At 44.0% G+C, this 26,303-nt stretch overlaps 1 protein-coding gene across 1 annotated transcript in view; it reads left to right on the forward strand.

Moving 5' to 3' along the window:
• Positions 1 to 14,822: 14,822 nt before the first annotated feature.
• Positions 14,823 to 26,303, forward strand: part of LOC126199013 (neuroendocrine convertase 1-like) — a 522,936-nt gene continuing 511,455 nt past the window's right edge. The window contains exon 1 of the mRNA XM_049935697.1: positions 14,823 to 14,920. The gene's annotated coding sequence lies outside the window, so the exon portion shown is untranslated. The remainder of the gene's footprint in view (positions 14,921 to 26,303) is intronic.

Here is a 26,303-nt window from a genome sequence, read left to right on the forward strand (position 1 = left end):
TTAATGAGTATTTGGAAATGGGCTATAGCATATCTTCTTTTGGGTTACTATTTTCAATTTAGTTTCATGTGTCACCCGTTAAGCCGGCCGAAGTGGCCGTGCGGTTAAAGGCGCTGCAGTCTGGAACCGCAAGACCGCTACGGTCGCAGGTTCGAATCCTGCCTCGGGCATGGATGTTTGTGATGTCCTTAGGTTAGTTAGGTTTAACTAGTTCTAAGTTCTAGGGGACTAATGACCTCAGCAGTTGAGTCCCATAGTGCTCAGAGCCATTTTTTTTGTCACCCGTTAGCGTTATCATACTAACTTTACAGATGGCCAGAATTTCTTTTGGGTTTTTTGAGACAACTTCCAATAACAGTCTACTACAGAAGTCAGTGAAGATTTTACACATCGTCATTTTGACTGCTAAACACATTTTAGTTATCCACTGACTTCACAAAAAGAACTGATACCCAACTAAAAAATGGCGTGTTTCTTATGTATTGCAGTAAAAGTCAACTAAATGAAGCAGACACACACACACTGACAACATCAAAAGAAACGGCTTAATACACACAAAAAACGCACTTGAAAATGGGAATTATTTGTCGAAACGCGTCGTGCGAAAAGTAAAACAAAGAAAAATCGTGACTGGTAGCAGAATATTTATTTATTTATAAACATACCTATTGTTTCTACAGTCACTGGCTTTCAAAAACCATTTATAATGGATCAAATCAGATTAAACGTTACTTATGTGTAACTAATTTATAAACACCCTGTATACCCCCCACTGCACTAACACAGGTAGAAAAAGTGGTTTGTTTCTCAGTGAATCATCTGCAGAATTACCTATGGTGGCAACGAAAGGTGTACTACACCAGTTTAAAAACAAAGCCAACGAAGATAACTTCCCCTTTCACTAGGCTAATTCTTTTAGATCCATGGGTGAGCTAGCTATGAAAAAATTATTCTATTTAGTGTGCAACACATACGACATATGTAAAATACCCTCAGCCTTCAACAAGAAAGTAAAAATTATAATTTCAAACAAGTCAAGTGCTGACATGTGAGAATACTTCCGAATAATAAGTTTATTAAATAATGGTTGCAAAATACTGACAGGAATTATTTACAGAAAAAAGGAAAAAACAGATAGAAACCGGCCTAGGAGGTCAGTTCCGCTTTCGGAGAAATGCAGGAACACGCAAGACAGTACTGACCCTACTAATTACCTTAGAGCATAAGCTGAAAAAAGGCGAATTACGTTTATATCGTTTGGAGATTTAGAGAAAACTTTTGACACTATGGATAGGGCTACACTGTATGAAATTGTGAAAGTGGCAGAAATAAAATACAGCGAACAAAAAGATATTTACAACTTGTACAGAAATCGGACAGATGGTACAAGAGTAGAAGCACGTGAAAGGAAAGCCAAAATTGAGAAGGGGGTTGTAGCCTATCACCAACATTACTCTATCCTCGGACACTGAGTAAGCTGTAAATAAAACAAAGATTAAATTCGTAAAGGGCATTAACGTTCAGGGAGAAGAAACAAAACCTTTGTGGTTTGCCTATGACTATGTAATACAGACAGAGATGAACATTAGTAAAACTAAAGCAAGGGTAATATAATGCAGTCGAATTAAATTCGGCGATACTGAGAAAATTAGTTTAAGAAATGAGACACTAGAAGCAGCAGCAACTAAGTTTTTCTATTTGGGCTTCAATACAAGTAATGAAGGCCGAAGTAAGGAAGATATAAAATGAAGACTAGCAATAGCAAGAAAAGCATTTCAGAAAAAGAGGAGTTTATTAACATCTAATATCAATTTAAGTGTTAAGAAGTGTTGTCTGAAGGTATTTGTCTGGAGTGCAGAATTGTGTGGCAGTAGTTCGGACAAGGGTGGTATAGAGGAATGCTGAAAATTAGATGGGTTGACCGAATGACGTATGATGAGGTTGTATGCTGTATGTTAACCGGGGACCTAGAAACGACGGAGAGACTCCGTCCCCGCCGCAGCCACAGTGGTCCACAACCCCACGACGACTATCGCAGTCCACTTCACCCCTCCGCCGCCCCACACCGAATCCAGGGTTATTGTGCTGTTCGGCCCCCAGAGCGCTCCCGCCCCACAGGGAACGTCTCACACCGGAGAAGTGTAACCCCTATGTTTGCGTGGTAGAGAAATTGTTGTGTATGCGTACGTGGAGAACTTGTTTGCGCAGCAATCGCCGACTTAGGATATCTGAGACGGAATAAGCGGAAACAGCCCGCATTCACCGAGGCAGATGGAAAACCGCCTAAAAACCATCCACAGACTGGCCGGCTCACCGGACCTGTACACAAGTCCACCGGGCGGATTCGTGCCGGGGACCAGGCGCTCCTTCCCGCTCCGGAAAGCCGTGCGATAGACCGCTCGGCTAACTGGGAGGGCTGTGATGAGTTACTTAACCTGATTTGGAAAGAAATAAATTTATGACACAATTTGACGAAAAGATGGGATCGAGTGATACGACTTATCCTGAAACATGTAGGAATTTTAAATGATGATAAGAAGTATGGGGACTAAAGTTGTAGCGGGAGACAAAGGCCTGAATACAGAATGTAGGTTTAAATCGACGTTGGCTGCGGAAGTCATGTAGGCTTGAAGAGTGTTGCTCAGGATAGGCTTGCATGGAGAAACAAATTTTCGGGCTGAAGAGCACAAAAAAAATATTCTTAGTAACTGGCGCTTCCAGGAGGAATGGTCAATATCTAGGGATATGACGGGAATGATCATTCGAAACAAAAAAGTAAAGTAAACACGGGTTCTAAAGCGTATACCTTTAAAGCTTTGAACGATTCTTAATCTTCGATAGTGTGAAGCAAATCTCTTCTACTGCAAGTTCTTTTCTTCCATATTTTGCGAAGTGGCAGCAAGACCAAAACAAGAAAAATGTGTCTAGTAAACAAGAGCTCTAAAATGAATACCTTACGAGTTATGAAAACATACTACTTTGAAACACAACTCTTCTAATGAACAAATGCTCATAACTTTTAAGGTATGCATTTTAGACTACATATTTACCGGAAACTTTTTTCCTTTTTTGGGCCATACTACCGCTTCCCAAAGTATGGAAAACAAGGGGCATGCAGTAGAAGAGCTTAGTTTCACAGTATCGAATATGAAGAACTAGTCATAGCTCTTAGGGTATACGTTCTAGAGCCCATGTTTACTTGACTTTTTTTGCTTCGAATGATCGTTCCTGTTGTATCCCTGGATATTGACCATTCTTCCTGGAATACGTTGTATATTTTGAAAGCACGCCACTTCTTCAGTGAAAAGGCATATAGACTGAACATTAGTTACGGTGCGATACAGGAAGCTTCAGATACGACACAAGCGCTGAACCCGGGACCTGTAGTCCGAAGCAGCCCTGTTTTCCGCATACACCATGGCTCTGTGCTGGGACAGCGGAGCGTATCAGTTTCTGCAAAGCAAACAAGTCCAATAAAATCACTAGAACCATTCTATCACCAAAAACATGTGGCAAAACCTTCATAGAGACATTGGAGCTATGTGCCCTTACATTGTTGTGCGTGAAATACACTCCTGGAAATGGAAAAAAGAACACATTGACACCGGTGTGTCAGGCCCACCATACTTGCTCCGGACACTGCGAGAGGGCTGTACAAGCAATGATCACACGCACGGCACAGCGGACACACCAGGAACCGCGGTGTTGGCCGTCGAATGGCGCTAGCTGCGCAGCATTTGTGCACCGCCGCCGTCAGTGTCAGCCAGTTTGCCGTGGCATACGGAGCTCCATCGCAGTCTTTAACACTGGTAGCATGCCGCGACAGCGTGGACGTGAACCGTATGTGCAGTTGACGGACTTTGAGCGAGGGCGTATAGTGGGCATGCGGGAGGCCGGGTGGACGTACCGCCGAATTGCTCAACACGTGGGGCGTGAGGTCTCCACAGTACATCGATGTTGTCGCCAGTGGTCGGCGGAAGGTGCACGTGCCCGTCGACCTGGGACCGGACCGCAGCGACGCACGGATGCACGCCAAGACCGTAGGATCCTACGCAGTGCCGTAGGGGACCGCACCGCCACTTCCCAGCAAATTAGGCACACTGTTGCTCCTGGGGTATCGGCGAGGACCATTCGCAACCGTCTCCATGAAGCTGGGCTACGGTCCCGCACACCGTTAGGCCGTCTTCCGCTCACGCCCCAACATCGTGCAGCCCACCTCCAGTGGTGTCGCGACAGGCGTGAATGGAGGGACGAATGGAGACGTGTCGTCTTCAGCGATGAGAGTCGCTTCTGCCTTGGTGCCAATGATGGTCGTATGCGTGTTTGGCGCCGTGCAGGTGAGCGCCACAATCAGGACTGCATACGACCGAGGCACACAGGGCCAACACCCGGCGATCTCCTACACTGGCCGTACACCACTGGTGATCGTCGAGGGGACACTGAATAGTGCACGGTACATCCAAACCGTCATCGAACCCATCGTTCTACCATTCCTAGACCGCCAAGGGAACTTGCTGTTCCAACAGGACAATGCAGGTCCGCATGTATCCCGTGCCACCCAACGTGCTCTAGAAGGTGTAAGTCAACTACCCTGGCCAGCAAGATCTCCGGATCTGTCCCCCATTGAGCATGTTTGGGACTGGATGAAGCGTCGTCTCACGCGGTCTGCACGTCCAGCACGAACGCTGGTCCAACTGAGGCGCCAGGTGGAAATGGCATGGCAAGCCGTTCCACAGGACTACATCCAGCATCTCTACGATCGTCTCCATGGGAGAATAGCAGCCTGCATTGCTGCGAAAGGTGGATATACACTGTACTAGTGCCGACATTGTGCATGCTCTGTTGCCTGTGTCTATGTGCCTGTGGTTCTGTCAGTGTGATCATGTGATGTATCAGACCCCAGGAATGTGTCAATAAAGTTTCCCCTTCCTGGGACAATGAATTCACGGTGCTCTTATTTCAATTTCCAGGAGTGTAGGAAAATGTCTTTTCATTAGATGTCGTAGATGTCGAATCAGTATATATACAGAGGTGTTACAAAATAAGGAAATACTCCGAGAAATTCATGCTTGAACATACATGCAAATGCTAGCCAAGCTTAGCCGGCCGGTGTGGCCGAGCGGTTCTAGGCGCTTCAGTCTGGAACTGCGCGACCGCTACGGTCGCAGGTTCGAATCCTGCCTCGCGCATGGATGTGTGTGATATCCTTAGTTTAGTTAGGTTTAAGTAGTTCTAAGTTCTAGGGGACTAATGACCTCAGAAGTTAAGAGTGCTCAGAACCATTTGAACCATTTAGCCAAGCATATAGGTTGCGCTGCTGTGTTTGGCCACGAATGGAACCTGTTCAATGACCTTAATACGTTGCAAGTGTCAGTTGTGGTCAGAAGATTGTACTGTGTAACTGTGAGTGCATTATCTCGGAGTTCAGTGTCTTGTAATGTGGAAAACTTGTTGCTTCCACAAGCAAATCTTGTGCAAATCATATCCCGTGCACGGTAGCCGAAGTGTTTGGGTTTTCAAGAGGCACTGTATTGAACCTTCGTAGTGCACACAGGGAAAGCGGGAAAACATCATCTGGTATGCAATAAAGCAGACGAAAGGGTGATTTGAGGGATCGTGGTCTGTGACGAAACATAAGAAGACAACAAGTGCAAAACTCACTGCAGAACTGAATGTTGCGCTCGCGAACACCGTCAGTACCAAAACGACACGAAGAGAGCTAGATAAGCTTGGTATTGCAGGTTAGGTGGAATTCAAAAGCCATGAGTGCTGCCACGAGTGGAACATGGTGGTGGTTCGGTAATGGTTTGGGTGGCCATATCTTGATACTCCATGGGTCCCATTACTGCCAAGTATGATGCGACCATTTTGGATGATGAGGTCCATCCTATAGTACAATGTTTCTTCCCCAATGTTGTCGCTGTGTTTCAAGACGACAGTGCCCCTGTTCACACAGCTTGCATCGTGATGGACTGGTTTTGTGAACGCGAGGATGAATTACCGTATCTCGCCTGGCCACCACAGTCATCAGGTCTCAATATTATTGAGTCTTTGTGGTCTGCTTAGGACAGGGGTGCATGATCACTATCCACCTCCATCATGGTTACCTGAAGTTGCCACTATTCTGCAGGAAGAAGACCCTCTAAAACCATACAGGTCATGTATTTATCCAATCCAAGGCGAGTGGAAGCTGTTTTGAATCCCAACGTTTTCCTACCCCGTATTAGGCGTCGTAATGTGTTTTTGGTGTTTCCATATTTTTCGCACCCCATGTGTTGTTCACATACTTACCAGGAGTTATGGTTACACGAAAAAGATGGCTACCATAAGTCGCCTTGCACTATTTGCACGCCGCACTCCGTTTGTCACATCGTGCAGTGGCTGTCCATTAAATGGTAAGGACTTTTAAAACTAGAATAACGAGTGCTCTGATTGTTCATCATAATTCAAGAAAAAGAAATTTTCAGCATCATATTTTTCATCGTACAGAATCTACAATAGCCAGTTGCCATACTGAATTCGAGCTATAATATCCGAACAGATCAGCTGTTCCACTACCATTGAATACTTCACCTACGAAGTACAGCCTTTGTTGATAAACAGTAACATTTTACAGCATCAGTCACTCGTTTATTTTCCACTACGTGCTTCGATTGTTTATACAAACATCTTCACATGGAGAATCGTCTTGTTACATTCCTGGTATAATGTAGAGCACACATAAAGTACATACGTTGATTTATTTTAATTCATCCCTGTGCCAAAAGGAACAGCTTAAGAAATATAAACAAGTAATGTATAAGTAAAAACTTTTGTTATTGTAAGAATGTAAATAACCCAACTCTTGCACCTGCAACAGTAGATTTTTAGTTTTTCGTGGTGCAGTTGACTCATAATTTAGTAATGTTGGCTCTGAGCACTATGGGACTTAACATCTATGGTCATCAGTCCCCTAGAACTTAGAACTACTTGAACCTAACTAACCTAAGGACATCACACAACACCCAGTCATCACGAGGCAGAGAAAATCCCTAACCCCGCCCGGAATAGAACCCGGGAACCCGTGCGCGGGAAGCGAGAATGCTACCGCACGACCACGAGCTGTGGACATTTAGTAAGGCAAGATAGGTGGTGTAAAACGGCTCTGAGCACGATGGAACTTAACTTCTGAGGTCATCACTCCCCTAGAACTTAGAACTACTTAAACCTAACCAACCTAAGGACATCACACACATCCATGCCCGAGGCAGGATTCGAACCTGCGAGTGCACCGGTCGCGCGGTTCCAGACTGTAGCGCCTAGAAACGCTCGGCTACTCCGGCCGGCCTGGGGTAAAATGGCGGCTCTAATGGAAACTGACTTTTCACCAAATCCCTTGGCCACTGATAGGAGCTTGGTGCTCACATATTGCGAAACTACATGTTATAAGGTATGACATCAATCTTTTTTTAATTTTTGGAAAGTTTCTATGGGACCAAACTGCTGACATCATCGGTCCCTAGGCTTACACAGTACTTAAAGTAACTTACGCTAAGTACAACACACACACCCATGCCCGAGGTAGGACTCGAACCTCCGACGGGGGATGCCACGCGAACCGTGGAAAGGCGCCTGAGGCCGCTCGGCTACCGCGCGCGTCCAAATTTTTTTAAGGGAAAATAACGTGTAGGAACTGCATGAATTTTCTAAAGATGCCACGGTAACAGGATCCAATATTTGTTGCTCTAATTTCCGGACATATTTTGTAGGCATCTTGATATCCTAGTATCTGAAACAACGCCAAACGGCTGCAGCAGACCGTTTCCAATAGGATTTTTGTATCAGGCTAAATACATAAAAACTGAGATAGTTTTAAATAATATAAATTAATTAACCCAGTTCTGTGTCAAAGGGATATACACTCCTGGAAATGGAAAAAAGAACACATTGACACCGGTGTGTCAGACCCACCATACTTGCTCCGGACACTGCGAGAGGGCTGTACAAGCAATGATCACACGCACGGCACAGCGGACACACCAGGAACCGCGGTGTTGGCCGTCGAATGGCGCTAGCTGCGCAGCATTTGTGCACCGCCGCCGTCAGTGTCAGCCAGTTTGCCGTGGCATACGGAGCTCCATCGCAGTCTTTAACACTGGTAGCATGCCGCGACAGCGTGGACGTGAACCGTATGTGCAGTTGACGGACTTTGAGCGAGGGCGTATAGTGGGCATGCGGGAGGCCGGGTGGACGTACCGCCGAATTGCTCAACACGTGGGGCGTGAGGTCTCCACAGTACATCGATGTTGTCGCCAGTGGTCGGCGGAAGGTGCACGTGCCCGTCGACCTGGGACCGGACCGCAGCGACGCACGGATGCACGCCAAGACCGTAGGATCCTACGCAGTGCCGTAGGGGACCGCACCGCCACTTCCCAGCAAATTAGGGACACTGTTGCTCCTGGGGTATCGGCGAGGACCATTCGCAACCGTCTCCATGAAGCTGGACTACGGTCCCGCACACCGTTAGGCCGTCTTCCGCTCACGCCCCAACATCGTGCAGCCCGCCTCCAGTGGTGTCGCGACAGGCGTGAATGGAGGGACGAATGGAGACGTGTCGTCTTCAGCGATGAGAGTCGCTTCTGCCTTGGTGCCAATGATGGTCGTATGCGTGTTTGGCGCCGTGCAGGTGAGCGCCACAATCAGGACTGCATACGACCGAGGCACACAGGGCCAACACCCGGCATCATGGTGTGGGGAGCGATCTCCTACACTGGCCGTACACCACTGGCGATCGTCGAGGGGACACTGAATAGTGCACGGTACATCCAAACCGTCATCGAACCCATCGTTCTACCATTCCTAGACCGCCAAGGGAACTTGCTGTTCCAACAGGACAATGCACGTCCGCATGTATCCCGTGCCACCCAACGTGCTCTAGAAGGTGTAAGTCAACTACCCTGGCCAGCAAGATCTCCGGATCTGTCCCCCATTGAGCATGTTTGGGACTGGATGAAGCGTCGTCTCACGCGGTCTGCACGTCCAGCACGAACGCTGGTCCAACTGAGGCGCCAGGTGGAAATGGCATGGCAAGCCGTTCCACAGGACTACATCCAGCATCTCTACGATCGTCTCCATGGGAGAATAGCAGCCTGCATTGCTGCGAAAGGTGGATATACACTGTACTAGTGCCGACATTGTGCATGCTCTGTTGCCTGTGTCTATGTGCCTGTGGTTCTGTCAGTGTGATCATGTGATGAATCTGACCCCAGGAATGTGTCAATAAAGTTTCTCCTTCCTGGGACAATGAATTCACGGTGTTCTTATTTCAGTTTCCAGGAGTGTAGAATGACGGATGACAGCTGTGTACACGAAAGGGTTTCAAAAACGGTGCAAATGGCTCTGAGCACTATGGGACTTAACTTCTGAGGTCATCAGTCCCCTAGAACTTAGAACTATTTAAACCTAACTAACCTAAGGACATCACACACATCCATGCCCGAGGCAGGATTCGAACCTGCGACCGTAGCGGTAGTACGGTTCCAGACTTTAGCGCCTAGAACCGCTCGGCAAAGGGTTTAGAATCCAGTTTGATCTGTATTATTGATATATGGAAGTAAAAACTGTCATTGGGGTAAACGCCATGGACACTTTTCCCGACGAGTATTGTGGTTACTTTTACGGCAGAACGCCATGTTTTCATTACTGGTTTACAGATAAGCTATCAAATCGAAAGAAACACCAAGAAGCTTCGTTTTTCTGCCAAAAGATGTTGTTTAAACGTTGATGTTGTAAACAGGTGTTACTCTATTTACAAGTGAGGTAGAAAGAGTAGTGTAACTGAATTATCTTGCATGCCACGAATGAAAATGAAATTTTACTAAAAAAAAAAATAAAATGTGACTAAAAAATAACGGAACCATCTTCCTCTGTGAAACCCACAGACAACAGTTGTAGTGCGTATCAGATCTAGTCTGACCACTTCTCGGCAAGCATCAGCCCTGGTCAAGGCAAAAAGAAAAAATGTGACTGCTATTCTATCCTGTCTTCCTCTGCATGCGACCAACTAATATAATTACTGAATTGTGATGTACATTAAATTTAACAACCAAACAACAGTAATTCCACCTTTCAATTCTCTTTATATTCAATGTAAACGTAGCATATCTCATCTTTGTGAGAGACAATAGTGTAACTATAATGTACGGTGAAGAGAACGTGTAGTAAATACCATTAAGTAGCATCTTTCCGACTCTACTTCCCTCGTAATTCACTTTTCTCTGAGAAATTCAGGTTTTTTTTTTTTTTTCATTTCAGTGTCGCTTCTTCTGGAAAACTAGTTTTATCAGCAGGAAAAGACGAAAAAGAAAACTGCTTTACACTTGGTCTGCTGCTGTGAACAAGTGTCTGTGACCTACGCTAACACCTGTAATGTAACAACACAATTGTCAGCGTGAAGATGATGGTATTATGACGTGGCTATTTTTCTCTCAATGCCTGGTGAGTAGGGGCGGCGGGGACGGAGGGATGGCGGTTGTTGCAGTCCTACACGAACTCTCAGAAAAAGGAAAAAATATAATGTAGTCAGGTACTTCTCTTCCAAGACAGTAGTTTGAAAGTCGATATTATGTTGGTTATCAACAAGGTCGTACTGGACATTTTTTATGGCAACTTTCATGTCGCCATTCGTCTCTCAAAATATTGAAAATACTCCATACTTCCAGATATAGTTCGTCGCCCCCCCCCCTCTGCAAACTATCGTACGGGCGTCCTTGCACTAACATATTTCAGAGGATGATATACCAATTCCCTTGATGAAGTACCCGTTCGGTTACACTGCTCCGTAATTGCAGATCTGGCTTAGCATTTCCGGTGGCTGTTTTCTCTCCACTGCTTGTTTTTCTCCTTTTCCTACATAGTTAGTGGAGTTTCCAAGACTTGATAGCTTACAAGTTGAATGTGTGCGATAAGTGTTCTATTAAGAGGAATTTGCTGCTATAAAACTTTTGGACTCTAGGAAGGGCTCTGCAAATCTCTCTCCAGGAGGGTGTGGACCACGTGCTTTCTGTAGAAAGAAACAGATTTCTTCGCTGAAACCTTTTAACTAGATAAGAGATCTGTAGACAGGTGTGGCTTCCCTTAAGCGTGTGGATTTTCGTTATGATGCTTCGGAGTAACGTTCAATTTGTACTTTCAGAATACAACCATCTGATTGGACAAGACTGTCATTTTGAGGACAGCCCGTACTTTCCACCTGTGCCTATGGAAAGAGTATTCCATTCGTCAGTTTCAGAATCACGTCAAGGAGTGGGAGAATCCTCCTGGGCCGGACGGAGTGGCCGAGCGGTTCTAGGCGCTACAGTCTGAAACCGCGTCACCGCTACGGTCGCAGGTTCGAATCCTGCCTCGGGCATGGATGTGTGTGATGTCCTTATGTTAGTTAGGTTTAAGTAGTTCTAAGTACTAGGGAACTGATGACCTCAGAGGTTAAGTACCATAGTGTTCAAAGCAATTTGAATCAATTCTCCTGGCTCCGGCAGCCCGCCTCTGAACGACTGATCGAGGTATGATACGACAGAAAAGAGTACGTCATTGTTGAGCGCTGGTAGATATTTTTCTTTTATAGGAACTCGGAATCTCCGCGCTCAGTGGGCAGCGAAGATCGCTCTTGGAGAACACACTTCGGTTTGGCATCTGTAAAGCACACTTCACTTTCGGCTTTTGGAGAGTATACAGCGTGGTCCAATGATAGTGACAGGGCCAAATATCTCACGAAACAAGCGTCAAACGAAAAAAACTACAAAGAACGAAACTTGTTTACCTTGAAGGGGGAAACCAGATGGCGCTATGGTTAGCCCGCTAGATGGTACTGCCATAGGTCAAACGGATATCAACTGCGTTTTTTTTAAAATAGCAACCCCCATTTTTTATACGTATTCGTGTAGTACGAAAAGAATTATGAATGTTTAAGTTGGACCACTTTTTCCGCTTTTTGATAGATGGTGCTGTAATAGTCACAAACATATGGCTCACAATTGTAGACGAACAGTTGGTAACAGGTAGGTTTTTTAAATTAAAATACAGTGCGTAGGTACGTTTGAAGTTTTATTTCGGTTGTTCCAATGTGATACATGTACATTTGTGAAGTTATCGTTTCTAAGAACGCATGCTGTTACAGCGTGATTACCTGTAAATACCACATTAATGCAATAAATGCTAAAAATGATATCCGTCAACCTCAATGCATTTGGCAATACGTGTAACGACATTCCTCTCAACAAAGAGTAATTCGCCTTCCGTAATATTCACACACGCATTGACAATGCGCTGACGCATGTTGTCAGGCGTTGTCGGTGGATCACGATAGCAAATATCCTTCAACTTTCCCCACAGAAAGAAATCCGGGACGTCAGATCCGGTGAACGTGCGGGTCATGGTATGGAGCTCCGACGACCAATCCACCTGTCATGAAATATGCTATTCAATACCGCTTCAACCGCACGCGAGCTATGTGCCGAACATCCATCGTGTTGGAAGTACACCGCCATTCTGTCATGCAGTGAAACATCTTGTAGTAACATCGGTAGAAGATTACGTAGGAAATCAGAATACATTCAACCATTCAGATTGCCATCGATAAAATGGGGGCCAATTGCCCTTCCTCCCATAATGCTTCACCATACATTAACCCGTCAAGGTCGCTGATGTTCCACTTGTCGCAGCCATCGTAGATTATCCGTTGCCCAATAGTGCATATTATGCCGGTTTACGTTACCACTGTTGGTCGCTAAATAGAACGCGCGCAAAAAATCTGTCATCGTCCCGTCATTTCTCTTGTGCCCAGTGGCAGAACTGTACACGACGTTCAAAGTCATCGCCATGCAAATCCTGGTGCATAGAAATATGGTACGCTTGCAATCAATGTTAATGTAGCATTCTGAACACCGACGTTTTTGAGATTCCCGATCTCGCGCAATTTGCCTGCTACCGACATGCGGATTAGCCGCGACAGCAGCTAAAACACCTACTAGGGCATAATCATTTGTTGGAGATCGTGGTTGACGTTTAACATGTGGCTGAACACTTTCTGTTTCCTTAAATAACGTAACTATCCGGTGAACGGTCCGGACACTTGGATGATGTCGTCCAGGATACCGAGCAGAATACATAGCACACGCCCGTTGGGCATTTTGATCACAATAGCCATACATCAACACGATATCGACCTTTTCCGCAATTGGTAAACGGTCCATTTTAACATGGGTAATGTATCACGAAGCAAATACCGTCCGCACTGGGGGAATGTTACGTGATACCAAGTACTTATACGTTTGTGACTATTACAGCGCCATCTATCACAAAGCGAAAAAAGTGGTCCAACTAAAACATTCATATTTCTTTACGTACTACATGAATATGTAATAAAAATGGGGGTTCCTATTTAAAAAAACGCAGTTGATTTCAGTTTGACCTATGGCAGCGCCATCTAGCGGGCCAACCATAGCGCCTTCTGGTTTCCCCCTTCAAAATAGACGAGTTTCGTTCCTTGTAGTTTTTTCGTTTGATGCTTATTTCGTGAGATATTTGGCCCGGTCACTATCAATGGACGACCCTGTAGAGTTCGGTTTAGGATAGGGAAGATGACTGATGAGACGAGCTCATCTTCTGCAGGAAGAATGTCCATATTGAAGCACAGAGTACAAAGAGAGAGCAGAAGACGTATTCTCCAGCCACTATTGCATCTTCCACCTTATTCACGTTCCACGTGCTGTGCTAAGAAAACCCAGCATCACACTCGTCAACGTCGTTCAGACTGAGGTTAATGTGCTCTCCTCGGGAGATGAGTGCATGTCTAATCGCGTATCTAGCTTGTGGCTATCGACGTGCATTCTGGCAGTTCTATGGTGTTCGCTCCTATCTTTCCTTGTACTTACGCAGTCACTCACTGAGACCACGAATTATTAACATAACTGTGTTTTATTCTCCCCGATCACCTATGCCAAGGTTATACTTTACTCTTATAACCCCTTTTCCGCTTGTCAGTGGTTGTTTATAAATATCAGTGGGTAAATTTCAAGTTTAAAGATAATAATTCGTTTCCATTTATTGCCAGATGCTCCCTCCTCCCATTGATATGTCTTTGTGAAGGATTTGGTACCCATTTGTTTCATGCTCAGTTGGTGCAGCCCTGTTAATATTCATTTAAATAACATGATTACATTGCGCGACAGTATATTTATTTTAAAAATAATTTGCATGAACATTTTGGACGGTTCGTTGCTCTGTTGGTCACCAAAGTTTGATCTTGTGCGTTCCAGGGATATGGTCGCTACCACAACCGAAACGCCTAGTGGAAATTTAACAAATGACTGACGCAGTAAACGGTGCTGTATACGTATGTGCACCACCGTTACTTCCGTTCTGATTTCGTGTGAAGTTTTATGAGCATAAGCTACTCACACACCAGGGTGAAGCGCTAAATTCAGCAACGACTTTGTCGTAGTCCTTTCTAAGACCGGTCGGAACTCTTATGGTTCACCCTCAGCTAAGACAGAAACGCCACCTGCCAAGTGTGCGAGAAACGAGCCGCCGTCTTCTTACGGCAGTTTCGGTTCCCGTGTGTCGCCATATAAAGCGCTTACATCGCAGTTTTTGCATGGCCAGCTTCCTGTTTTTGCTTTACGCTAACGCTCCACCATTGCTGTTAATATTTACCAGTTGTTGGGCGCAGCGGCACCCCGCAAGTCGTCAATTATTGACACAGATCTGGATTTGGGGAGGCGGAGCTCTCCGTGCCGTTCCGGCTGGGATTATGTGAGCCCGGCCCGCGTCCTTGCTGTTGCCACAGACACCTGTTCATTAGTGCCGCAGACGCCCACCGCAGCTGTTGTCTTCTGCTGCTACTGCCGCCGCTGCTCTGCCGCCACGGGAGACGAGATCACAGGTGAGCGACAAACTCTCCACTGTTACGCCGAACATTGGCATTCGAAGCAAAAATGTCTAATACTCATGAGTTCCAAAATGCGTACCTTAAGAGATATGAGCACTTGCTCATCTACGCTACTGTGAAGCACATCTATTCTACTGAACAACTGCTCGGAGCTCCAAAAGCGTGCATTTTACAGTCGATGTTTACAAGACTTTTCTGCAACGAACGATCGTTCCTGTCATATCCCTGAATATTGACGGTTCCTCCTGGGATACCCTGTATAGGGTGTAGAAAAACCACGGCATTAGCACCAGCAGAACGGAGGGGTGTCAGTCGAAGCGAACAAATTGTTTCAAATAACCAGTGACCGTGTGATGTCCGTCTATCTGAGGTTACTGCCATAAAACGACAGTCAGTCAGCGACGAGCACACAGAAGTTTTTTCGATAAGCAAACGTGTCTGGGTGTATGTAACCGTACATTTTTGTCCGTCAAACATCTGTTCTACGTCAAGTTTTCCGTAAAAGAAGGGTCATTGACGAAATAAAAGTACTTAAAATTTAATTTCTGATTTCTGTTCCAACATCGCCTCACTGAGCAATTACTACAGTATTTGTTAGAATAAATCTTCATTCGTTGCCTGTGTACATCACCAAAAAATTAAACATGTGACCTTTAGATGTCATCGTTAATAACGCTGCACCTTACAGTACCACATGTCAACTATTTGCTACAGTGGTGTTCTGCAAAATACTTCGTTGTCTCAAAAAATTTATGGCATTGGAGTATTTTTTGCATAGTTGATTTAATAGCGAAGCCTTACACAGTAAACACAACATAAAAACCACACCTAATTTAACCAGCCATAGATAGAAATTTTAAGTTCGCCTGGCTTTGAGCGTTCAGCTGAAACCATTATCCTCAGTTAATTTGATTAGTGAGAGCACTATTTAAACATAAAAGAGTTTCAGTTGGAAAAATTAATTAAACGCGCGCCCTCCGCGCACTCGTAGCTAATTCATTGTCATTTTACGACCGTTGCTCCATATTTCTGACCTGTGATAATCCAGAAAATTTTGACACCACCTACCCATTCCTGACTTATTATCATGTGATTTTTCTCCGCGCTGCACTGCAGGTTACCTGAAGTAGTTAAAAGTAGACCTGCTTCTTCCCAAAAGGGATCCATACCTGAAAACTATGTAATGAATTTCTATTCTTGACGCCAAATGGAGAAATGAAGAGAGGTTGTAGAGAATTTAAAATTCAGATGGAAAATCAAAGCAATTATTAAAGAGAATGTTTTGCGAGATACGACATAACAGTCGATTTCGAGAGGCTTTGATCGAAGCATTACTCTTTCTCCTTTTTCTCATATCTGATCGACATCACTGTTTCATTTAGAGATGAACAATTCATGTATGAGCGACAGCATTGTCCAGTGCGGCGCTGCGACATTAGCGTATGAGAACGCCTGCAACTTTGTGTTTTGCGGATTCGTATGCCACAACACTAATCAGCAGATGGCCGAAGTTCATAAATGAAACCAGCCGTTATAAATATAAAAAAAAATACTTGCCCTTAGCAGTAATAGAAAAGGACAGGCTACGAACTCAATTAGAGGCTTGAGAAGCTTATATTTTTAGTCACTTTGCGAAGGCACGAACACATCCCTTACGCTAAACACAATAAATGAACATGCTTTATTACCTTTTCAGTTGCTTGAAATTAGTATGTCGATATAGAAAGAGGACAATGCGTCTTCTTTGGCTGTTTTTGTTCTTTCGATAAAAACTGCTGAAGAAAATGAATACGTACTATTTAGTTTTAAGGATATCTAATAAACCAAAAACATATTAGCAAGGCAGTGCACTTAGGTAGTTAAACATATATCCAAAGATTGACGTGGTTACGTCAGTATGGACGAAAACGTGTACTTTACATTGCTCTCTCCGTCATTTGTACAATTTTAAATTAAAAGAAAATATAATCGAGAGCGAAACTACAACTTTATGTAATTTACTTACATAAACATGGTGACTTCGCCCAGTCTGAAATACTTAACGTTAGTAATACCACAGGTACTAAATTTCGTACTTTCTAAAAAATATTTATCTTATACAACTCATCTGCACCAGCTCTTCGTTAGTAAGTACCTACGGTAGTTTGTATTCAAGCAAGATACACCCTAAGACAGAAAACAAGACTCATCACGAAGGAATTATCCGAATGCGCCGGAAATCGCTGCATGTGATGCACATGTATAGACGAACAAGTAATACGAATTTCAGAAAGAATTGGTGATACAAATGCATAAATTGAACAAGTTAGTAAAGCGTTGGTCCACATCTGGCGCTCAGTCAAGCAGTTATTCGTCCATGCAGAAACTTTCAGAATTGTTGGATGATCCCTCAGGGGATACCGTGCCAAATCTGTCCAGTTGGTGCGACAGATCCACCAAACCCCGAGTTGGCTCGACGGCTGAACCCAAATGCTCCGGACTTAGCTGGCCAAGGTAGGGTTTGGCAAGGACCAAAACAAGTAGTAGAAAACCCACGCCGCGTGCCGGCTGGCATTGTCTTGCTGAAATGTAAGCCCAGGATGGCTTGCCTCGAAGGGCAACAAAATGGAACGTTGAACATCGTCTACATACGGCCCTTACTATTGTACGAGCTGCATGGCGGATGATAGTCACGTTATTATTCCACCGCAGTCCGAGGCGTCTCAAGACATGTCTTCGGCCTGGGATCTCATACTGACTGGAATAGAATTGTCATCAATGATGAGTCCCTCTTCGAACTGAGCCCCGACGACCAGCAATGGGGAGCATTATGAGTTGGTCGCTCCTACAAGCTCGTGGTTTTGACGACCTACCACACCAATTGGACAGCTATTGATGGACATCCAAAAACTCTGTTAGTGAGTGGCCAAGCCGAATAAGTGCTTGCATAAGGGGCAGAGATGGACAAACAAGTTATTGACTTGCTCATGTTGTGAATATCGTTCTCTTGAATAAATCACCAAATTTTTATGAAATTGTAAGCATTTGCGTCTCTTTAGTTGTTCATCGAACCTATTTATTTACATTCCATTCAGATAATTCGTTCGTCGTTTGCCTGCTTTTTCTTCCTCAGGGCTTATCTTGAGTAATAACATTGTACCTTTCCGCGACGAGCCGCGCAGTTTGCACGCGTGATTTGATGCGCCATGCACGGATTTCGAGGCCCCTCCCGGACGAGGTTCGGGTCCTCCCTCGGGCATGAGTGTGTGTGTGTGTGTGTGTTCTGTTCGTAGCGTAAGTTAGTATAGGTATATGCTCTAGCCCTGTTTGCCTTATCGCGATTTTCATTCGATTTGACTCTTCATCCGTAAGATTAGTCCTCAAGCACTATGCTTTCTGTGGCTGATTTGTTATGGATCGGTCGACAAGGTGCCGCTAAAAAGTGGTTCAAATGGCCCTGAGCACTATGGGACTTAACATCTGAGGTCATCAGTCTCCTAGAACTACTTAAACCTAACTAACCTAAGGACATCACACACATCCATGCCCGAGGCAGGATTCGAACCTGCGACCGAAGCGCGTAGAACCGCTCGGCCACAGCGGTTGGCTATGCCGCTAAAAATACTGTCTCGGAACTGGCTTTTGCTTTTGCAAGCCAGGCACACAGGTGCCTCGCACCAGCCCTTAAGATGGAAAATTGTTCAAATTTTAACAACCTGTATATTTCTAATGCTTATGTCACGTTATCGAACAAGAAGATTGCACCAGATGCCTTGTGACGCGTGCTTATCCAGCTTGTAGGTAAACAGGGAGATTCAGCTGCTCCGACCTATTTGTTTCATGCAGCCCGCAATGCCTTCGAAAACCATGTTGAGGAGGAGACTAGTGTTTGTCGTCCCGTCGACAACGAGGTCATTAGGAACGGATCACAAGCTCGTATTAGGGAAGGATGGAAAAGAAGTCAACCGTGCCTTTTCAAAGGAACCATTCCGGCATTTGCCTTAAACGATTCTGGGACATCACGGAAAACCGAAATCAAGGTGGCCGGACGCGGCTTTGAACCGTCGTCCTCCCAAATGCGAATCCAAAGTGCTAAACACTGCACTACCTCGGTCGTTGAAAACCAAATCTCCATAGTCTCTAGGTCACTAGGTGCAAACTATTTGTCCTACAGAAAAAATGAACGTGACATTTATGTAGTAAATTTAATTTAGTTAAATTCTGTACTGGAATCGGTCACAGTGTCCGAATTGAAGACAAACGCCCCATGATGACCTTAAAACGCGGTTTTCTTTAGTAACTCGAAAACAACGGGCTCTATCGGAAAGGTATCCCACACAAAATTTAACTACAATAAATTTCCAAGACAGGAATTCCCGTTCATTTTTCTTGTAGAACTAAAAGTTTTCAAGAAGCGAGTGAGAGAATACGAAAATCTGGTACATGGTATTCGAAGGCATTGTGGATTGCCCTTCCGCCGGAGGTTTGAATCCTCTCTCGGGCTTGGGTGTGTGTGTTGTCCCTAGCGCAAGTTAGTTTAGGTAGTGTGTAAGTCTATGGACCGATGACCTTAGCTGTTTGGTCGCTTAGGAGTTCGCACACACACTGTGGACTACACAAAACCCATGGGTAGGAGTAGCTGAAAAGTCTGTATAAGTGGCCATCTAAGCACAGCATGTACAGATACCACTGGAGTGTGAACGTGGCAACTTTGACGGCGATGGTATAAATAGAAAGAACATAGAATATTACATTGAATTCATCAGGAAATCCTTTTCACAGTTAAATTTCCCATGCTGACAGCTACTCTTTGCCGGTACTGCTAATTGGATCACACTGAAACCATTTGGTCGATTTCTCGTTCTCATCGCGTGTTGCAGTCAGTTACTGCAATTAATGGTGGCGTGAGCTCTGGATATTTTTAAACTATCTGACTTAACACCAAGTACTGCTAGTTCAAAATTTTTTTTGTTTCACTGAAGCTGTGTTGCTTCGTCACTTTTATGGCTAAACGATAGTCCACCGGTTGACATGTCCGACCGTATTTGACATGATATTCGGAAGAGCTCTGATGATACACAGTTGGCCCACAAATAACGCTTTTGTTGCCTTATCTACAAATATGAACTTCTAAAGTTAAATGACGTGAAACTGCCGTCACCTATGCCCTGTTGTACATGAACCGTAAATTATTCCACTGGAGTGCAAGTGCGTGGTGAGCCTCAATTTCACTCGGGTTGGTGGATCGGGGCACATGTGATTATTAACGTAAGAACCAGAACTCATAAGTACTGTGTTCAATTTGAACGCGACTAATTTCGTAAGCAATACCAGGGGTAGACAAAAGTTGATTGCCGCCTAGAAAAATTTACGTTCCACCGCTTTTTTTTAATTTCCTTTCAATGACGTGAGTGCCAAAAGCTCACTAATAAATTGGAAACTGACTGCACCGTTTTGGTTTTAGCTGCAGTAACCGCGTGCCATGTTACTATCAAGAGAAGTTAAAAGTATGCCAGGGTTGCAATCACGTACTACCTGCAAAAAAAAAAAAGAAAAGGTTTTCGTGTTTTAGAGGTGATGATTAAAACCGGCTTTGTCTGGCTATCTATTTTTTCTAATGTTCAATCTAACTCCTCCTCCCTCCTCTGTTTTTCCATCTCCTGGTTCCCACTTTGTTCTCCTCCTCTGTCTCTCTACCCATCCCTTCTCCCTTTATCCATCTCTCCTCCCTCCTCGCTCTATCCATCAGCCCCTGTACCTCTCCATCACCTCCACCTCCACCACTCCCTCTATCCATCTCCGTCCGCAGCTGGTGGTCGTGCGGTAGCGTTCTCGCTTCCCACGCCCGGGTTCCCGGGTTCGATTCCCGGCGGGGTTAGGGATTTTCTCTGCCTCGTGATGACTGGGTGTTGTGTGCTGTCCTTAGGTTAGTTAGGTTTAAGTAGTTCTAAGTTCTAGGGGACTGATGACCATAGATGTTAAGTCCCATAGTGCTCAGAGCCATTTGATTTATCCATCTCCTTCAACCCTCATTTTCTGTCCACTCCTCCTCTTTCCTTTCTCGATCCACTCCTCCTCTTTCCTTTCTCGGTCCACCTCCTCCTGTGCCCTCTCCCTGCCCATTTTCCTACTCCTGTATCTCTACGACCATCTTCTCTTCTTTCTGTCTATGCCTATCTCCACCTTCCCCCTCGCTTTCTGTCCATCTCCTTCTCCTCCCTTCTCTCTCTACGTTATCACGCTCGCCATAACTGGAGGCTGGTGGTTATTACACCGACAGTGTTTCTTTCCAGATTGTGGTTAATATGTGTACCAAATTTGATTACAATCGATCCAGGAATTTAGAAAGAGTTTTTTTCCCGTGGCTTTTCTCGCATATGCACATGTCAAGTATGTTTCACACAGATTTAAAGTATTTCCCGCGCAGTATTTGTTCACGTATTTCACCTGTTTGTCTAATGAATTTCGCTCTGCATTTCCTTTATCAGGAAGTGTAACATTTAAGACGTCGTATCTCCTGAACAATGTGCTGCACGCCGAAATTATTTTGCAAGCACATCCAGTGGTATATTTGCCTACTGCCTGCCGAATGTGTTGCGAACAGATTGAATAGCAAAGAAGTAATAAATTAAAACGTCATGCATGATGCGGCAGTTTTTTTCACATCTCCGTATTTGACGTCATATCTCCTGAACGATGTGTCGTACAATGATATATTTTTGTAGGTAGATTGAAGTGTGGATAGTGTCTGCGAGAAGTGTTTTGAATGGGTTTGTATAAACGAAGTAATACATTTCAACGTCTTGCATGATTCTCTAGTTTTTCATGCATTCAGTGTTCATGATGTCGTACCTCCTGATTTAAATGTCGTATAGTAGTACAATTTTTTTGGTACATTCAGTAGTGTAAGTGAATTCTGCTTGAAACATGTGTCACGAATACAATCATTATTAAAGAAGTAATAAATTAAAATGTCATATTTCATGTACAGTTTTACTGCATGTACAGCAAAAACGTAGCAAGCTACAAACTTTCTTCTGTTCATAATTTAGAGGGTGTTGTCAGGAGAAAAAGTTTCGTAAAGGTGTGAAATTAAGTGTAAAGTGTGTTGTTCAAGTCCATATATGCTCTCATTCTCAAACAACTGGATAAAGGAAGTACTGGTACTCTCGCGGCGTGGCCAACACTGCTTTTTCAGCCCTAACCACCCCGTTTCATAGGTGGGAGGTTTTTACCCACATAGTGTTTTCAGACAGTAAATGATTCGTGTACCAAGTTTGGTTGGAATCGGACCAGTGCTTTGGGACGGGATGTGGAACATAGTACATACGTATATGCATACACTGATCAGCCAAAACATTATGTAAACTGCCCACCGCGACGCTGACTCACGCCTGGTGGCGTTGTGGGCACGTGACGCGGTAACGAAAATATGCAAGTGGAACATAAAGCGACAAGCGATCACCCTAGCGAAGATATGAGCTGCAAACGTGGAAATCCATTGAGATAAGCGACTTTGACAATGGGCAGATTATCACTGTTCAAAGGCTGTGAATGAGTGTCTCGAAAACGGCGAAGCTGGTTCGGTTTTCAAGTGCTACTGTGGTCGAAGACTTGGTGACATTTGCGAACCGCCTGCGTTCCTTCATACTTGGTGTCTTCCCCGACGGAAATTTCATCTTTCAGAATGTATAACCGTAAGTGTCTCGGAGCCAGAACTGTACTGCGGAGGTTTGAGGAGCATTTTAGTGAACTCACATTGATATCTCGGTGGCGAAATTCGCTTGATATAAATCCTATTGAACCCGTTTTGGTCACTATCGGACACAATCACCGCGTACGGAAATCAGCGACCCTTTATTTACGCGAATTACATGACATTTGCGTACAACTTAAATGTCACATACCTCCTAAAGACCTACCCACAAACTGTCGAATCCCTGATACGCAGAATTAGTGACGTATTTCGTTCCACAAAAATTAATTAGATTGTGTTAGGACAATGAAAAAGAGCTCGTCAACTGCGTGCTATATATAGTAAAGGAACAGTTTGGAGCTTACTGTATAGCTTTACTTATACAACTTATTAACCAGTTCGTAACACAGGCAACACACCACATCTAAGCGTAATATTAAGAAGCACGTGCAGCCGATAACAACGGACTGCTTTCATTAACACATCAACCAACGTCTTTCGTGGAACGTAAAATAGTTGAATCCATAAGACTAAATCACTAAATTGAAAGAATGAAGCAGTTAGTTTGTGAAAAACATTAATTGATTTACAGGAAATGTATTCGTTTAGGAACGAGCTTGTGCTGCGAATAAGAATGAAGAAAATTTGTGCCACACTGAGACTAGAACCCGCATTTCTCGCATTACGCGAGCGGTCGCCTTAACTTTTCTTTTTTGAAAGGAAAGACTATTATGTTTTCCTTTTATATGTGTATTTTTTGCAGGCAAGTGCTCTACGGCCGTTTGTACATTTAAACAGTAACAATAGACAACTACCTTTTTGTTGGAATTACAAAATGAGATTGTACTTCAATTTATGAAGTGCGAGTGTGCATATATATACGTTAAAAAGATACTTCTCCACCTATGCTTAAAATTAAAGCAAATCCTGGTTCACATATAACATTTAAGTGAAGTAAAATTTCGGTAACAACCACTTCATTATCATATTACAAACAATATTTCTGTATTGCTTGAAAGCTAATAAACTGAGCTAATGTTCATAAAGAAAGAAACACACAGCGCAATGAAGAATCGTATCTCCAATCCCACCTCTCCGTGCTCTGCCATCTGGGTATGTCTTCTCGTACGCATATGATATCCACCGATTCTTATCTTCCCCTCATTGTTTCTTCGCATCTGTAATTTAACTTCCGCGACCCTGGATGTTCCAGCTATGCGGAGGGTCTTGAAATGCACTTCATATGAAGTTAAAGAAATACTGTCGGTATTCCGGATTGCTCACGATCTTTAGATGTCGTTCCTGCAAAAAGGTCCAAAAGTCCATCATAACTCTGAACAACTCGAGACCCTTCTGGGCTCAACGCCACCTTACTGCATTCGTTTTAGTGTGTGGGTATGGTGTTCAGTGTATTGAACCGGGGAGCTAGAAATGACGGAGAGGCTTCGTCCCTGCAGCAGTCCACTTACCCCACCAGCGGCCCACACCGGACCCAGGGTTATTGTGCGGTTAGGCCCCCCGTTACCCCCCCCCCCCCCCCCTCGTCTCATACCAGACGAGTAACCCCAAATGTTTGCATGGTAGAGTATATTGCCTCCACTGGAATACGGAAAGGTACATCGAGTAACCAGCAAGACAGCGTTTCACGAAAGGAGGAAAGAAACTAATGTGGAGACAGAAAGGAAAGATGGAACCCACGCGAAGTTCAGGATAGGTGGAAAGAGTATATCGGAAGTCTCCACAAAGCTGATCAAAGACCTTATGATATGCAGATTGAGAAGGAAGAAGTCGTAAGCGAAAAGGAAAGGGGAGATTTTATCCTAGTGTGAGAAATAAGTAAGGCTTTGGTTGAAAAGAGAAACAACAAAGCGTTTGGTATAGACGACATTCCAGCAGAAATCTTAAAGAGTTTAAGAGAAGGAGGTGAAAAGGAGTTCACCTCTCTTTTCAGCTACATCTACGACAAAGCGGAATAGCTTGAGGACTTACTTGTGTCCACACTTGTGTCCACAGTAGCCTCAATCACAAAGAGGATGAATTCAGAAAAGTCTGAAGGACACAGAACTACCAGCCTAATATCGCAGGTAGCAAAGGTTTTCGTAGAATTCTGAATAGAGGGCGATCAGGAAGGCTAGAAGAAGCACTCACAGAGGAGCAATATTGTGTCACAAGCAGAAAAGGGACACGGGTTGCCAGTGGACTTCTAAGGGCTATTGGCGAAAGATATATAAAATGTCCAAAGAAGTAGTTGCGGTCTTCATAGACCTCTAAATGGCCTTTGACCAAGTGCAATGCGATGAGCTGACGGATATCTTGAAGAAGAAAGTGGAAGGATAGAAGACTGATTGCAAACCTGTACTTGAGTGAGAAGACAAGGGTGCAATAAGGAAATGAGACCTCAAAAGACGGAAAAATCGGCGGAGGCTTCATACAGTGCTGTTATGAGTCACCAATCCTATTTAACATTTATTTGGAGGAAATAGTGAAAACTTGTTTGGATGGGAAGAGAGGCGTCAGGTTAGATTGATGGGCATTAGAATGCATAAGATTTCCAGACGACATGGTGATTCTGGCAGAAATTGAAGATACACTGATTCAAATGCTACATGATCTGACTGGTTCCTGTATAGCAAAGAGTTTGAAACTAAATAAAAAGGAAACGAAAGGCGTGGTTATAAGGTTAAAGAAAAGAAGAGTAAAACCATGGAACAGGTGAGAGCATTCAAGTATTTAGAAAGCTGGATTAGGGAAGATATACATTGTGAGAAAGATAACAAGGACAGATTGGCGTGGCAAAAGATGCGTTTCAACAGCAGAAAAGACTCTTAGCTAGTTGTTTGAATCAAATGATAAGAAAAACATAATAAAATGCGTTAAAATTTCTGCCATCTGTGCTGTTACGCTCGATTTAGATGTAACAAGTATTGCGCATGGGCTATAGTAGCACTTATCAATAAATTGTTATTGCGCTTCATTATTCAGCCAATTGTACTACTTAACATTTATTTCGTAGTTTCAGTGTATTTGCAAACGCTTACACTACGCAGTAGCGATGTTCGGCGTAGATTTCCAAAAATCGTAACAGATCCCGCAATTAAATTAATCTTTACATCAAATTAATTTCCTCCTCATTAATTTCACATAGTACAGTTATCTCAAAGAAAGGCTTACGTATCTTATATATACAACACATATGATAAACTAAAACCACCCCAAATGAATTTGACTCCAAAACATTTAACTTACACATTTTATGGAAAATATTCTTACCTTTACACCGAAGAAACATTATCAGTCGACCTCTGCACACCAAAATTATCCCTAGTGTTTATCCCACCTCCATGCACCAAAAATGCTCGTCTTATTCTTTTTGTACATCATGATACTATCAACCTTCAAAACTATCACAAAAATCCTACTTACTAAACATAAAGTACATACACAAATGTACTTAAATCTATACACGTATATCACATCCTTATTTCTCAGTGTGTGACTGCACTACCACTGCCTTTCGTAACATTTTCCTCGCCAGTGCACGTACCTTTTAGCCTTTTTGATGTTGTTTTCCTCCACCGTCTCTGCTGCTCAAATTCGAGGCATTATCTTCGTACCTCTATGTACGTACAAACTAACTTTCTAGAGACTGGCGAAACATGTTTTCTGAATCAGGAATCGGATTTATTCCAGCGACCATTTCTC

Source organism: Schistocerca nitens, chromosome 8 (assembly GCF_023898315.1).
Source record: "Schistocerca nitens isolate TAMUIC-IGC-003100 chromosome 8, iqSchNite1.1, whole genome shotgun sequence".
Taxonomy (NCBI): domain Eukaryota; kingdom Metazoa; phylum Arthropoda; class Insecta; order Orthoptera; family Acrididae; genus Schistocerca; species Schistocerca nitens.